Genomic DNA, 14,445 nt, shown 5'->3' on the forward strand with positions numbered 1-14,445 from the left:
GCACCTGTTCATTTTGTTGCAGTTGCCTCCCCCCCCCCCCCCCCCCCCCCCTTCATCCACAAACATCTGTATTGGCACTTTTCTTTAGTTATCAAACTTAAAGTTGAACCACCCATGAAGTATTCAAGCAATCAGTTCGAGCTCGATATTACACATGTTCAAGAATATGTCACTTTGAACAAGACTCGTAAATACGCAACTTCGACGGCTTGACCATTCATTAACCCATCCCAAAACACTGGCCTTCTAGCGAGGACTTATGGGTAGGCATGCGTGTTCACACGCACAATACACAGGACTACAACCATGGATGTCAGATGCTCATGGGTACAAGTATGAAATAGTATTAACCCATCCCAAAACAAGGAATTGGCAACAATAGTGTAAGACGCCAAGTATCTCTTCATTTTACCAAAAGCATGGGCTTAATTAGAGCTAGGTAGCACTCGTGGAGCTTGATGTCCATCTGCAGCCTGAACTCTGAAAAGTAGTGTGGGCGTGGCCCTCGTCTCGTCGAAGCTGTCGGTGCGCAGCGAGTGGCGACGCCGCGCGCCATGAAGAAGTTGCCGGTGCAACCCACGACGGAGATGTCCCGCGCGTCCTCTCGGCGATGATATATGTCGGCGGGGCGCCCACGAGGTTGAGCGTGCGTGCCCCTGTGCGCCGTGGAGTTGAACACGACTACACGAGGGAGAAGGCGGACCACGCGCTGGCCGGGGGCGATTCCTTCCTGTCGTTGAAGTAGAGACCCTCGGAGGGGCGCAGCCGGATCAAGGACAGGGCTCGAGGTCGAGGCCCCAATGGCGAGGCGACATCCTGGCGACCCGACAATTGTCCACCGGCAGTCCAGCAGCGCCACGTCCGCCAATCGCCAACGCGCCCACCTCACTGGGCTGCTATACTTGGGCTTTCAAGCCCATGCGACGCACCAGCCCGACCTCCTTCGCTCGGATCCTGCCGCTCGTTGCCGATCCGACGGCTGGGACGACCCCAGGGGTGGACGGTAAATGAAATACCGTCCACCCCGCCAGGTCGGGGAGCGAGACACCGACCGTCCCCTCGCCGCGGTCACCGCTCCTCCCGCCGCCCTTCGCTGGCCGTGGTCCGAGGAAGCATTTGCTCCGCCGCCGCGCGGACGGTTCGTGCGGCAAACGCGCATGGAAGTGCTGTTTGGCGCCGCCTCTCTCTCCGTCGTCCCGCAGATCAACACGCTGTACATCGGTCCGCCGCCTGCGCCATGGCGGGGAAGCGCAACGGCACGTCTCTTGCTCCGGCAGCTCCAGCCGTGGGCGTCCTGCGTCCTGCGTGAACAAGACGGGCGTTTAGCGGATATTGAATTCCAGACAGAGCTAGCATCCCCGTCAACACCGAGGTCGTTGGACATCGATGCGTTCTTCTCCGGTATCTTCTACAGCGCTCCTCCGTTTGGATAGGCAGCGATCAGAGGTTCAGAGAGACGCGTTCTCACCGCCTCCAATTGGATCGGCAGCAACCAATCAGTGAGAAAAATCGTGAGGTTCGTCTCCACGAGTTCCCCATGACCACTGCCGTCCTTGGTCCCAAGATAATGCATCCCTCGTATCTTCGAATGGCATTGCCGTGAACTGTAATTGCTTACGGAGTCCAGGGGCATGGAAGAACAGATTCAACTGCAGCACACCTGAAACTCTTGCGATGCCAAGCATGGTTAAAGCTTACAGGGGACAGGGGAGGTTCTGTCTGTAATCCGCGCCGTTGGACGTACTCTGTGCTCATTCTCATTCAGTTTCGGCCTTTCGGGGATTGTCGCAGGTCGTGGACAGGGCGCGAGGCCGCGGTCGCACCCTGCAGCCGTGGTCGTCGAAGCCTACAATGCAGGCCGCCGGCGAGCCGACCACCTGGCCCTTGTCCTCTCCAGCAGCACAGCACACCTGCAGCGAGCGCCGCCCAATGGATGGGGTCGTCACAGGAGGCCGCCGGGCCCGCGCGGGGCTTCAATGGGCCCATCCGTCGCGGCCCACGGTAGTCACTGGACCGCTTTTTGGGCTTTTCAAGCCCACACGAAGCACCTGCTAACCCGCTCAGATCCTACCGCTCGTAGCGGATCCAAGGGCTCCCATGACCCCAGGGGTGGACGGTAAATGAAATACCGTCCACCCCTGGTCGGGGGACCAGACCAGACCGTCCGCCCCGCCCCTCGACGGCTCGACGTGGTCACCGCCGCTCCCTCGTCCCTCGCTGTCCGCCGGCCGTGGGAGCACGGAGATGGCCCGAGGCCGCAGTTTTCTCCTCCACGCGGAAGACGCTGCCGGGAACGGCTGCCTGCAGGGGATGACGCCCTGGCGCTGCCCATCATCGTACGGCGGCGGCCCGCGGATCGCCGCGCCACGGCCACGCGGCACGCGCTCCGGACTCCGAAGCAGGGCGTCTCTTTCCTCGGACGCGTCTATTTCCAGGTGTGGCGGAGATCAGAAGCCGACGCAGGCATGACTGACTAACTGAACGCTGAATGGCATCTGCCGACGACGGGCATAGCGAGACTGCGAGAGAAGCCGAAGCTCAGGGACGGGTCCGGGGAACGGCGTGATGGACATACGCTCTTCTGCATCACAGCATCAGTGCCGACGGGCTCCGATACGTTTTGCCTTCTTCAACCTTGCTGGCTGCGATGGAGTCGCCGGGCTGGAAGCAGTTGGTTAGGGTGCCCAGTGTGCACTGTACGTGCAGTCGGAAGAGAAATCAGCACTCAGCAGGGCGAGCTGCTGACTGCAGCCTGAAAGCGCGCCATGAAGAAGTCGCCGGTGCCATCGTCGACGTAGATGTCCCGCGCCTCACCGACGATGATGTCAGTCGGCGCCCATGAGGTTGACAGCGTGCCCATGGGCGCCGTGGCGTTGAACACGAGGGAGAAGGCCGACTCCTTCCTGTCGTGGAAGTGGAACCCATCGGTGCGCGCCACCAGCGCCGACTGCTACCGCGTCGTTCGACTTGAACACCACTATCTCGCCGAAAAAGTTGCCGCTGACGGACACCGACCTGCTCAGCAGCGTCGGCTGCGGCCGCAATCGCCGCCGTCGCTTTCGCCGTGTCGTCAGGCGTCGGTGCACGCATTGGACGCGGAATAGTAGCAACTTGCTAGCGTCTAGCATCAGAGGCTCAGAGATTTAATTTGTCCTAGTTAAACAGCAGCATGTACACGAACGGAGAGGTGCAGCGGCCTCTCGATCGTCGAGAGGAACCCTGTTGAAGAAGTTTAAGTTCGGATCCTGATCGCGCCGCTGTGGTCGTCGAGGCCGCGGACGGTGGAGTCCGCCGGCGAGGCGACAACCTGGCCCTTGTCCCTCCGGCAGTCTCGATGGCAGAGGCAGCTGCATATACTTCACTTATGCATTGGCCACTGAAGAGAGTGTTTGGAAACGTTTGGTTTGGATCATAATAACCTAGGATGATGTTGCCATGGGATCAAGAAAACGGATCTCATATATACTATCCAAAACAGGCCTGTAAATTTGAGGATAATTTGACAAATTTACGCAAGGAAACAGGCGCAGATTTGCCTCGAGAATAATAATAATAATAATAATATGCAGGTGAATCCTGGGGCTTCGACACTTCGTACAGTACAATTCAGTTGGTCGTCATCGTCGATTCTTAGTTGGAGTACAATCTCTGGAATCTGGATAATCGCCGCGAGTGACCAGGGATGAAAATTCGTCAGGCGTTGTTGATGCATGCTGCATTGTACGCGGAACAGCAGCAGCTAGCGTCAGAGTCTCAGAGATTTGTCCCGTTAAACAGCAGAATGCACTGGATCGCCAAGGGCCCTTCAATGAATGGGGTGGCATGCAGGCTGACGGCTGAGCATCGGTTCTGCGGCACGGTAGCTGATGACCAGGATGCATGTCGAGGCCGGCGATGGAGAGGACGAGCCCGGGCGAGCTGTTCGCCGTAGTTCCAATTCAGAAAGGACGGGGAGAGGAACGCCGTTGAAGCAGTTTCAATTCGGATGGTGGACTGGGCGCGAGGCCCGATCGCGCCGCCGCGGCCGCCATCGTCGAGGCCGACGACGGTGGAGGAGAGGCCTCTAGCGAGGTGACAACAATGGCCAGCCCGCGCACATCACTGGGTTCACGTGCCACAGCCCACGTTGACCAATGGACCAGGCCGTCCGCCCCGCCCCTCGACGTCTCGACGCGGTCTGTGGTCACCGCCGCTCCCTTATCCCTCGCTGTCCGCCGGCCGTGGGGCTGTGGGAGCAAGGAGCGGGTCCGAGGCCGCAGTTTGCTCCTCCGCGCGGAAGTCGCCGCTTGAAACGGCTGCCTTCAGGGCGCCGGGGGCCGGGGCGCTGCCCATCATCGCACGGCGGGGGCTCGCGGATCGCCGCGTCACGGCGGCGAAGCGCATCGGCCACGCGGCACGCGCTCCGGACTCCGAAGCAGGAGCTTCTCTTTCCTCGGACGCGACGCGTCTCCTGATCGGTAAGCTCCAGCCGTGGCGGGGAGGCTGACGCGTGAGTGACTGACTAACTGACCGCTGAATGGCATTGGCATCAATGCCGACGCCGGGCATAACGAGAGAAGCCGAAGCTGCTCAGGGACTGGTCCGGGGAACGGCGTGATGGGCATACGCTCTTCTGCATCAGTACGTGCCGACGGGCTCCGCTGTACCTTCTTCAACCTTGCTGGCTGCGATGGATGGAGTCACCGGGCTGTGGAAGCAGCTGGCATGGATAGGGTGCCCAGTGCATGTGCAGTCGCCAGTCAGAAAAAGAAGTCAGCAGGGCGAGCTGATCCAGCACAAATGGTCTCCGTCTCTTCGAAGTGCATGTCTTTTGCCTGCAACAACAGGAGATGCAGAAATCGCATTCCTGTTTGAATACAGGAGGGTCGGAGGCTGTCGGGGCTCGTTCCCAAGGACGGCGGCTATGGCGATCATGGTCACGCCAATGTCTGTCCGATGGTGGATGCCGATTTGGATGCGTCGGCGCGTCGCAACAAGACCCAATTTTTGTGCGCATGCATATCAGTCAGCCGAAGAGGGAGACCAAGTCAAGATTAACATATGCAAAATCCCAACACAATTTTCAGAAAAACGAACCGATGTCTACCGACCAAGATAATCTGCTCAGGAGAGACGTACCTTAGCAAAAACAAACACAGGATATCCAATTTCATACAAGCTGACGATATCCAATTTCGAAAAAGTTCCCAAATTCCAAGATAAAGATTTCAACACATTATCTATCTAGAGGTTCTGATGGCCCCTTGTCCTTGCCTACATTTGCACCTGCAAACTTGTTATCCATTCAGTTTGATCTCTGCACCTCCATTAAGATTTGTGATTAAAAAAAGCAGGGAGACCTCTCAGTCACCTGAATATCTCACTCAACAGATCCGGCAAGGACCTCTCAGTCACCTGAATATCTCACTCAACTGAGCAGTTTCAATTCAGATGGTGGACAGGGCGCGAGGCCCTCGATCGCCGTCGTCGTCGAGGCCACCGACGGTGGAGGAGAGGCCTCTAGCGAGGTGACAACAATGGCCAGCCCGCGCGCATCAGCATCACTGGACTCACGACTCACGAGACACGGCCCACGTTGACCAATGGGCTGCTACTTGGGCTTTCAAGCCCATGCGACGCATCAGCCTGACCTCCTCCGTTCGCATCCCTCCGATAGTTTCCCATCCGACGGCAAGCAGGACCCCCCAGGGTGGACGGTAAATGAAATACCGTCCACCCTGGTCGGGGGACAAGCCACTGACCTGCCCCCTCGCAGCCGTCACCGCCACCGATCGCCGGCCGTCGAAGCTCGCCGCGGGTCTAAGGACGCCAATAGAACAGCTCCCTATCGCCGCCGTCCCGCACATCAACGCAAGGGCCACGCGGCGCGCGCTCCGAAGCAAAAGTGCTTCTATTTCTTCGGATATGTCTCCTGCTCCGCCAGGTAAAGCTATGGCGGCGAAGCCGGCGCGTGCACTGAATTGATTGACTGACAGCTGATCGAGCTGCGTGGACAAAAATTCCAGACAGAGCTAGCTTCCCGCGTCAGCAACGAGGTCGTTGGGCATTGGTGTCGTGTTCTCTAGTATCTTCTACAGCGTTCTTTCATTTGGATCGGCAGCCAGCCAGCAAGGCAGCCACTGATAAGGGCGTTCTCTCCGCCTCCAATTGAATCGGCAGCCACCAATCGGTAAACCACACCGTGAGGTTCGTCTGTACGGTTCCCTACCCATGATCACTGCCTTCCTAATATCCCAAGATTACGCATCCTTTGTATCTTCAAATGCCATTGCCGTGAACTATGATTCTTATGGAGTGCAGGGGCATATGGCAGAACAGATTCAACTGCGCAGCACACCTGAAACATGGTTAATCTTCTCTTGCCGTACATGGTTAAAGCTTACAGGGGATAGGGGAGGTCCTGTAATCTGCACCGTTGGACTCTGTGCTGTTTTGTTCTGTTTCGGGAGTCGTCGCTGATCGTGGGCATGGCGCGAGGCCCCATCGCACCCTGCAGCCGATGTCGTCGAGGCCGGCAATGGAGGCCGGTGGGCGGCGAGCCGCCGCCAGCCGTTCCAGCGCCGCTGTTGGAGTCGTCGCGGGAGGCCCCGTCCCTCACGGGGGCTTCGCTTAGCCCATCACGAGCCACGGCCCACAGTGCTCATTGAGTTGCTTCATGGGCTTTTGAAGCCCATACTATGCACCAGATTCTCCCTCCTCGCTCGAATCTAGCCGTTCGTTGTCGATCCGATGGCTCCCGTGACCCGAGGGGTGGACGGTAAATGAAATACCGTCCACCCCAGATCGGGGGACGAGACGCCAACCGCCCCCGCGCCCCGGTCACCGTCGCCCCCGCCTCCGTCCGCCGGCCATGGGAGCGTGGAGCAGTACTCGTGCGGAAGACGCTCCTGGAATGGCTACTTGCCGAGCACCGGGCGCCATCTCACGGACGGCGGCCGCCCTGCGGATCAACACGCCGCACGTCGGCTTGCGCCACGGCGCCGAGAAGTGCCACGGTCACGCGCTTCGGACTCCTATGCTGAAAGCCTCCCTTCCCTAGGATGTATCTCCTGGTCCTGCAGCTCCAGCCATGGCGGATATGCGAGCACTGGTACCCATTGCCCTGCGGCCTGCGCCTGCAAATTTGTTTGAAAAAAAAATACCCATTGGTCAACGTGGTCACTGGAATCGTCAGGCGTCAATTCCATTCCCTGGTAAATTGGAGAAGCATCTTCTACAGAGAACAAGGTTCTAATCTCTTGTAGGCGAACAAAATGATCAGGACGGAAACAGCTGCACTACGGAGCAACAGCTTGCAGTGAGACTGAGAGAGTAGAGTAGAGCGCGCGCACAGAATCTTCAATTCCATGGCGTGGGATGCATCACCAGCCACCTGCCCACATTATAGATTCTCTTATGCTAAGCACAGATGCAAACATACAATTTCATCGGCCTTTGATCCGGAAAGCAGCAGCGTGTACACGAACGCAGAGCTAGGCGCCGCGGCTGGGCAGGCGGGCGGCTAAGAACACACAACAGTGAAGCGAGTTGTAATCATGCATCCGCACTCCGCAGAGCATGGAGAGCACCTCATCGGTCGCGGGGGAGCTGACCAGGATGTGGATGACGGCGACGGGGAGGAAGAACTCCGGCGAGCTGTCCGTCGTCAGAGTTTCAGAGCGGTGTCAATGCAATTTCAGGCTGGGAGCCCCTTCGTTCGTTCTTCTTGGCCCAATTTCGCTGGGCTGCTTGTTGGTGGGCCTTCAAAGCCCACATGACGTACCAGCTCGCCATCCTCCACTCGGATCTGGCCGTTTGTTTCTGATCCGACGGCTCCTGAGACCCCAGGGGGGGACGGCAAATGAAACACCGTCCACCCCTGGTCGACCAGAACGGACCACCGACCACCTCGTCGCCATGGTCACCGCCGCTCCTTCCGCTGTCCGCCATCTGTGGGAGCGCGAAGCGCGGGTCGGGAACGCGGTTTTCTCCTCCGTGCGGAAGACGCGTGTGTAACAACTGCCTGCCGGGCGCCTGGGCGCTGCCCACCATCGCACGGCCGGCCGGCAGACCGCGGATCGCCGCGCGCCACGGCGGCGAAACGCAACGCCCACGCGCTCCGGACTCCGAAGCAGGAGCGTCCCTTTCCTTGGATGCGTCTCCTGATCCGGAAGCTCCAGTCGTGCCGGAGAGGCCGACGCGTGACTGACTAACAGACCGCTGAATTGCATCAGTGCCGACGGGCACAGCGAGAGAGAAGCCCAAGCTCAGGGACGGGTCCGGGGAATGGCGTGATGGCCTGATGGGCATACGCTCTTCTGCATCAGTGCCGATGGACTCCGATCCGTTGTGCGTGCCTTATTCAACCTTGCTGGCTGTGATGGAATCACCGGGCAGGAAGCAGTTGGTTAGGGTGCCCAGTGTGCACTGTGCAGTCGGAGGAGAAGTCAGCAGGGCGAGCTAGTAATCCTGGTCTCCGAGGGGCATGTCTTTTGCCTGCACCACCAGGACATGGCATATCCTGTTAGAAGCTCATCATGTCACAGCAACCTGGGCATCAGATCAATTGCAGCGATAGAAGCTCAGCGGCTCATAGCAATTTCATTTCACATGCATAAATCACATATTATTTGACTAATCATCAGTCAAAGTGTCAACTTGCATTGGGCATAAAACTATGCTTTGCAAAGATGCATAGAGGGAGTAGCATTTACTAGCTCGACGAACTCATAGAACACACTCTTTATGTTGAATGAATAATGCAGGCACATCCATGTCGTCTTACAACACCGTATGGGTACACACAACCCGAACTCCCACAGGTATACAACAAGATGCCAATTTAACACAACATCACAACACGCAAGACATGTACTCAAGAACTTGGCTAAAACAATCGTGCATTTTAATTTATCTCGCATATAGTTAGTATATCGACGATGTGTGTGTATGGTCTTAGACGTCGTAGCACTCGTAGAGCTTGATGTCCATCTGGAGCCTGATCGAAGTCGTAGAGGCCCTCAAAGGAGTCAGTCCGCAGCGTAGTCTATTTAGCCCATTTTATCCTTTTCTTCTTGCAACTGCTGGCTGGATTAGCCGAATAATATTTGGACCTAGACTGCTAGCTCGGTTCATAAGAAAATATCTTTTTCTTTCTTCCTTTTCATTTTCTTATTATCTTTTCTTTATTTTCTTTATGATTTATTTATTTTCATCCACATGCATGCAAAAGGTTGTACCTTATCTTTTTTATTTTATTGTTTATTCATTTCCTTCCATATGCATGCAAGAAGTTGTACCTTACCTTCTTCTTATTTTTATTAATTATAAATTTTATTACTATTTTATTTTCTTCTTATTTCTAATGCTGCAATAAACATTTCGTCACTAGTATATAATCTGACTTCCTTTTCTTCTTGTTTATTCTTATTTTATAATCTATTTTCTTTTTTATTCTAATTGTACTAATAATTGATGTATTTTTCAAATATAAATTTTCCACTATTTCTTGTCTAATTTTTTTCATTTATTCTTTAATTCCATATTCCGATTTTTTACCAATCCTTTTTTATATTGTTTAGTTACTCTTTATTATTCAATTTATCCATGATTTTTTATAGATATAGTAATGTTTTGTTTTGGGTTCACAATATAATTGTTCGAGGTGTATAATTTATTTGCTCGTTTTGTAGATTAAATTGTTCGGCCTTGTTGACTCATTTATTCGCGATATTTATTTTCTATTATTTAGTCTACATGATTAAATGTTCAGGATGTTTAATGTTTTGTGCTATTTATTTGTTATGTTTAATTTTTTATATTTGTAAGAATAATTATTTGTTCTTGTTGTTGAAATATTGTTCCCGTAGCTGAAATAATTATTTAGTATTAATAAATATTTTTAAATATTGTGCAGACATAGGTAAGTGTGGTCTTGTTTTGAAAATTTTGTCCTAGTAAAGATAATGGTGAAATCCAAATTAATTCGGATGTTTAGTTTAATATTTATAGCTTTTAGTTTGGAATTTGCATGCATGTGGGTGGCGTCATAATAACTATCTTCTTTTGCATGCGTAGAACCTTTCCGTATTAGTTGAAATGATGATCGGACCACCGTTATATGCAAATATCGAAACTTCGACTGAATCAAAATGTCCTGTTATAGCAATAGACGCTGATGGCGGACACGATTGGTTTAGGTGATGGATTATCAGCTTCAGCGATACGAAGCCGCGTCTCCAGGGCGTAAAGAGTTGAAGGACATGCATGCATATTACAATTTCAAAACTAAGAACCACCACCTCTCACCTCTGTTAGAAACATTCGGGATCCATCACAAAAAAACACATGGGGCGGACTTCTTCAAAAGATAGGCACTCAGCAAACCACGCGGCGGTGTCGGGTTCGGAAACTTTCGATAAAAGGAAGATTTATTAGATTTTAAGAGCATTACAGGGAGTAGATACAAGTACCGTGCATATATCGCGGCAGGCTTATATAAGTAAACATATATAGTAATAAGATCCTTACTTATATATAAGTAAACATATACATACAGTACTTTATTTGGCGAAGGCAAGTAGTAGACGGCCTAATTATGATGCTATGTTTTTTCTATGCACACAGTACGTGGTATGCTTATTTTTTATTACGATGTATGCAATAATGGTATGCTTATTTTTACTCCTATTTGGATAGACTAGTTTTATACTTTTACATGTCTGTTCTGCTGGCAATCAGCAGCGGTGTTTTTCTCATACCAAATCAACACTAGTCACCAGCCAGCCAGCGGTACTTATCTTTCACAATAAATCAGCACCAACCACCAGGCACATGCAGCGGAACAGAGAATCCAAACACGCATCCACTTAGACGTAGCACTCGTAGAGCTTGATGTCCATCTGGAGCCTGAAGTAGTAGAGGCCCTCAAAGGAGTCGGTCCGCAGCGTGGCGACGCCCCGCGCCATGAAGAAGTCCCCGGTGCCGCCGACGACGGAGAGGTCCCGCGTCTTCTCCGCGATGAGGTCGGGGCCAATGAGGTTGAGGGTGCCCCTGTACGCCGTGGAGTTGAAGACGAGCGAGAAGGCGAACCACGCGTTGTCCTCCTTGTCGTAGAAGTAGAAGCCCTGCGCGCGCGCCACCAGCTCCGACGACAGCGCCTGCTCCTCCGTCACCAGGTCGTCGAACACCACCAGCAGGCCGAAGGTGCCGTTCGTCCGCTCCGGCGTGAGCGCCGCCAAGGCTTGGTCACCGCCGCCGCCGTCGCGTTGCCGGTGTTGTTGCCGTTGTAGAGGATGTCGTGGTAGTACACCGTCATCTTCTTGCACGGCTCGTCCTCGCTGCTGGAGACGACGAGCCTCCTGCCGCCGCCGTGGGCGACTCCGGCGAGCAATACCAGCATGACAGTAGCAACGGCGACCAACAAGCTGCTGAGCTGCAGCTTGGTAGACGGCTTAATACTGAGGCCCTGCATTATATTGCTAGTTAAATCGATTCGATCAATATAACGCAACGACGTACGACTATATCTTTCGGTCGATAATCGGCGAGCTAGCTAGCTAGCTAGCAGCTGCTGGCTGGAGAGCTACACAAGTTGAGCAGTGTTGACAGTCAATTCTGTCAGTTCAGAGGCCAACTGGTCAGACCGGTCTGTTCAGTTGTAATCTGAGTAGGCTTCGTTTTATTTTGGAAATTCTTGTATAAACCGACTTGGAGATGGGTACGACTTCCCCGGCCTATAAATATAAAGGCTAAGGCCGATTGAGGTATTCCCAATCGAATCAATCAAAATATCGCATTACTTTTTATCTCTCAAACCCTAGTCTTTTCCAACCCTAGATTGCTTTCTTCTTTCGTCTGAGTGGCCTGCCGACCTCAGAGCAACCCTAGCCGCGCAAGCTCCGACGGGGTCCCTCCCGAGCTCGCGTTTTTAGGTCTTTGCGGTTCTCTGCTCCACACCGGTCAGACCGGTCTGCCAGGGCATCGCTGGTTCAGATCGTTTTGACGATCTCTTGCTTGTTCTAGTGCATTCGAGTGTGTTGGCGCGATTCTGTGTCAACACACTTTTTGGCTACTCCACTGGGAAAAGATTAATCTAGTTTTAAAACCGATCTAATCTACTCCTTGAAGAAGATGAGCTCTTCAGAGATCGACAAGGAAAACATCATCACGGCTATAATGGAGGAGCTCACCGAAGAGGAGCGCAAGGCCTACCTTCTTGTGGAGGAGCACGTCAAGGTACAATTCTTGAAGGGCTTCAAAAAGGATCGTGGTGGCCTCGTCAAGAGGTTGGAGGAGTTTGTACGGCCATCTCTCAAGCTTAGCAAGGATAAGATTGAGGAGATCCCCAATGTAAGCCTCTCTCCCTTTGATATGTTTGATAGAATGTCATCCATGATGGATCAAAAGATTATTGCTGCACAAGCTGCTGCGGGTAACATTTTAATTAAATTGAGTAGTGATGTTGACGCCCTTAAAGGTAAACAACCCATGTCAGATCCTAACTCATCAGATCCAAGTTCAGCTACCCTTGAATTCACACCTGAACCACTCTATGGTATGCCGCCGAACTCGTTCCCAGGGCAAACCCCACCACCGTCGACCGTGCACACTGCACCTGCCGGACCGGTCCCACAGACCGGTCAGACCGGTTACTCAGTACCGTCGCCGACGCCTCTCGAGACAATTCCAAGTTCGGCTGCCCCTAACCGAACTAATGAGTTATCACTGTATACACCATCTCGCAATACTACTGTAGCGGGAGGGCCACGAGGATCTGGACCTAACCAAGGACCGATCCCGACTTCTTCACAGACGATGGCGCATGGAAATTCTAATGCATGACGTTTTTCTGAGTTTTATACCAGCCAGCACTATCAGGCCGATCTCCTTAAGTTCAAAAAAGATCTGGCAAATGCGATTAAAAGTAAGCTTGGGGTAGATATGGGTACTACGCGTTTGTACCAAAAACCTTATCCCGCCGAGTTTGATTTTACCCCTTTTCCTGCTGGTTGGCGTATTCCTGAGTTTACTAAATTTAATGGTGATGATTCTCGTACGACTTGGGAACACGTTAGTCAATATGTCTTGCAGTTGGTAGAAGCCGGTTTCAATGACGTTTTGCGTGTGTGTTTATTTTCTTTATTTTTGACTGGAACGGTTTTCTCTTGGTTTTCCTCACTTGCTCCTAATTCTATTCACAATTGGGCCCAGTTGGAGCATAAGTTTCATGATCACTTCTTTAGCGGGGAGACCGAAGCGAAATTATTGGACTTAACATCGATTAAGCAAGGACGTGATGAATCTTCTTCAGATTATTTTAAAAGATTTAAAGAAATTAAAAATTGGTGTTTTAGTTTGACAATTTTTGAAAAAGATTTGGCGGATTTGGCATTTAATGGTTTACGTTCTTATTTGAAAGAGAAACTCGAGGGCTTTGAATATCATACCGTGAATTTCTTGCAAGTCAAAGTCATGGGTTTAGAGTTTAAACTTAAAAATGCCAAAGATACCTTCAAGCCTCATCGGTCCAACACGCATATTCTTGATCATGATTCAGAAAGTTCGGACAATGATAGCAAGGAGGTATATGTTGCTGAATTTGTTTGGCCATCAAAGGCCAAATCCGGTTCAGTTCCGTCTCTCAAGCCGATTCAAAAGAATCGGCAAGAGGAGCTGAAATTTACTTTTGATGTTTCTAATTATGATCGGATTTTTGATGAATTACTTAAAAACAGTAACATCCAATTGTCACATGCTATTCCATCTCCCGATGAGCTCAAACGACATGCATATTGTAAGTGGCATAACTCTACATTTCATGCTACTAATGATTGTAATGTTTTCCGTCGACAGGTACAATCGGCCATTAATGAAGGACTATTGGTACTTTCTGAGATGCAAATTGACAAAGCTCCTTTCCCTGTTCATACACTAGAATTGAACAATCAAAAGGTTCTCATTCGGCCAGAACAAGCCAAAAGAGCTAAGGGGAAGAATGTTGTCATCGGTGATCCAAGACCGATGGATACAAGTGACAAAATCCTCGCACGGGAAGTCATCAAGGAGAAGACTGATGATGGCAAGGATACTCTGAAGATCATAGTTAGAAATCCTAGACTCGGGGGGCAAGGAAGCTCTCCACCAAAAAATCGGTCTGCTGATCAAGCACGACCGGTTAGACCGGTGTCTCCGACCGGTCAGACCGGTTCCTCCAGCCGGTCAGATCACTCTGGTGAGTGTAACACCCCTGTGTTAATTGTCCCGCTAATCACGATTTATCTCGCTAATCGTGGACTCAAATTCGTCGTTAACGCTAATCGCGTTCGCTTAGTAAACATCTACTTAGCTGTGTTCGATCTCGTTTTTGTCCTTGATCTGAGCTCCAAATCAACTTCCGCCCAAAACGAAAGTTGTAGATCTTCTTTTTCTTTACAACTTTTATTTTGGCCAAATTTCAAGTTCCTA

At 52.0% G+C, this 14,445-nt stretch overlaps 1 pseudogene; it reads right to left on the reverse strand.

Annotated features, from left to right (window-relative positions):
• Positions 1–10,604: 10,604 nt before the first annotated feature.
• LOC120694623 lies at positions 10,605–11,553 on the reverse strand (annotated as a pseudogene).
• Between the last annotated feature and the right edge of the window lie 2,892 nt (positions 11,554–14,445).

This window comes from Panicum virgatum, chromosome 2K (genome assembly GCF_016808335.1).
Source record: "Panicum virgatum strain AP13 chromosome 2K, P.virgatum_v5, whole genome shotgun sequence".
NCBI lineage: Eukaryota > Viridiplantae > Streptophyta > Magnoliopsida > Poales > Poaceae > Panicum > Panicum virgatum.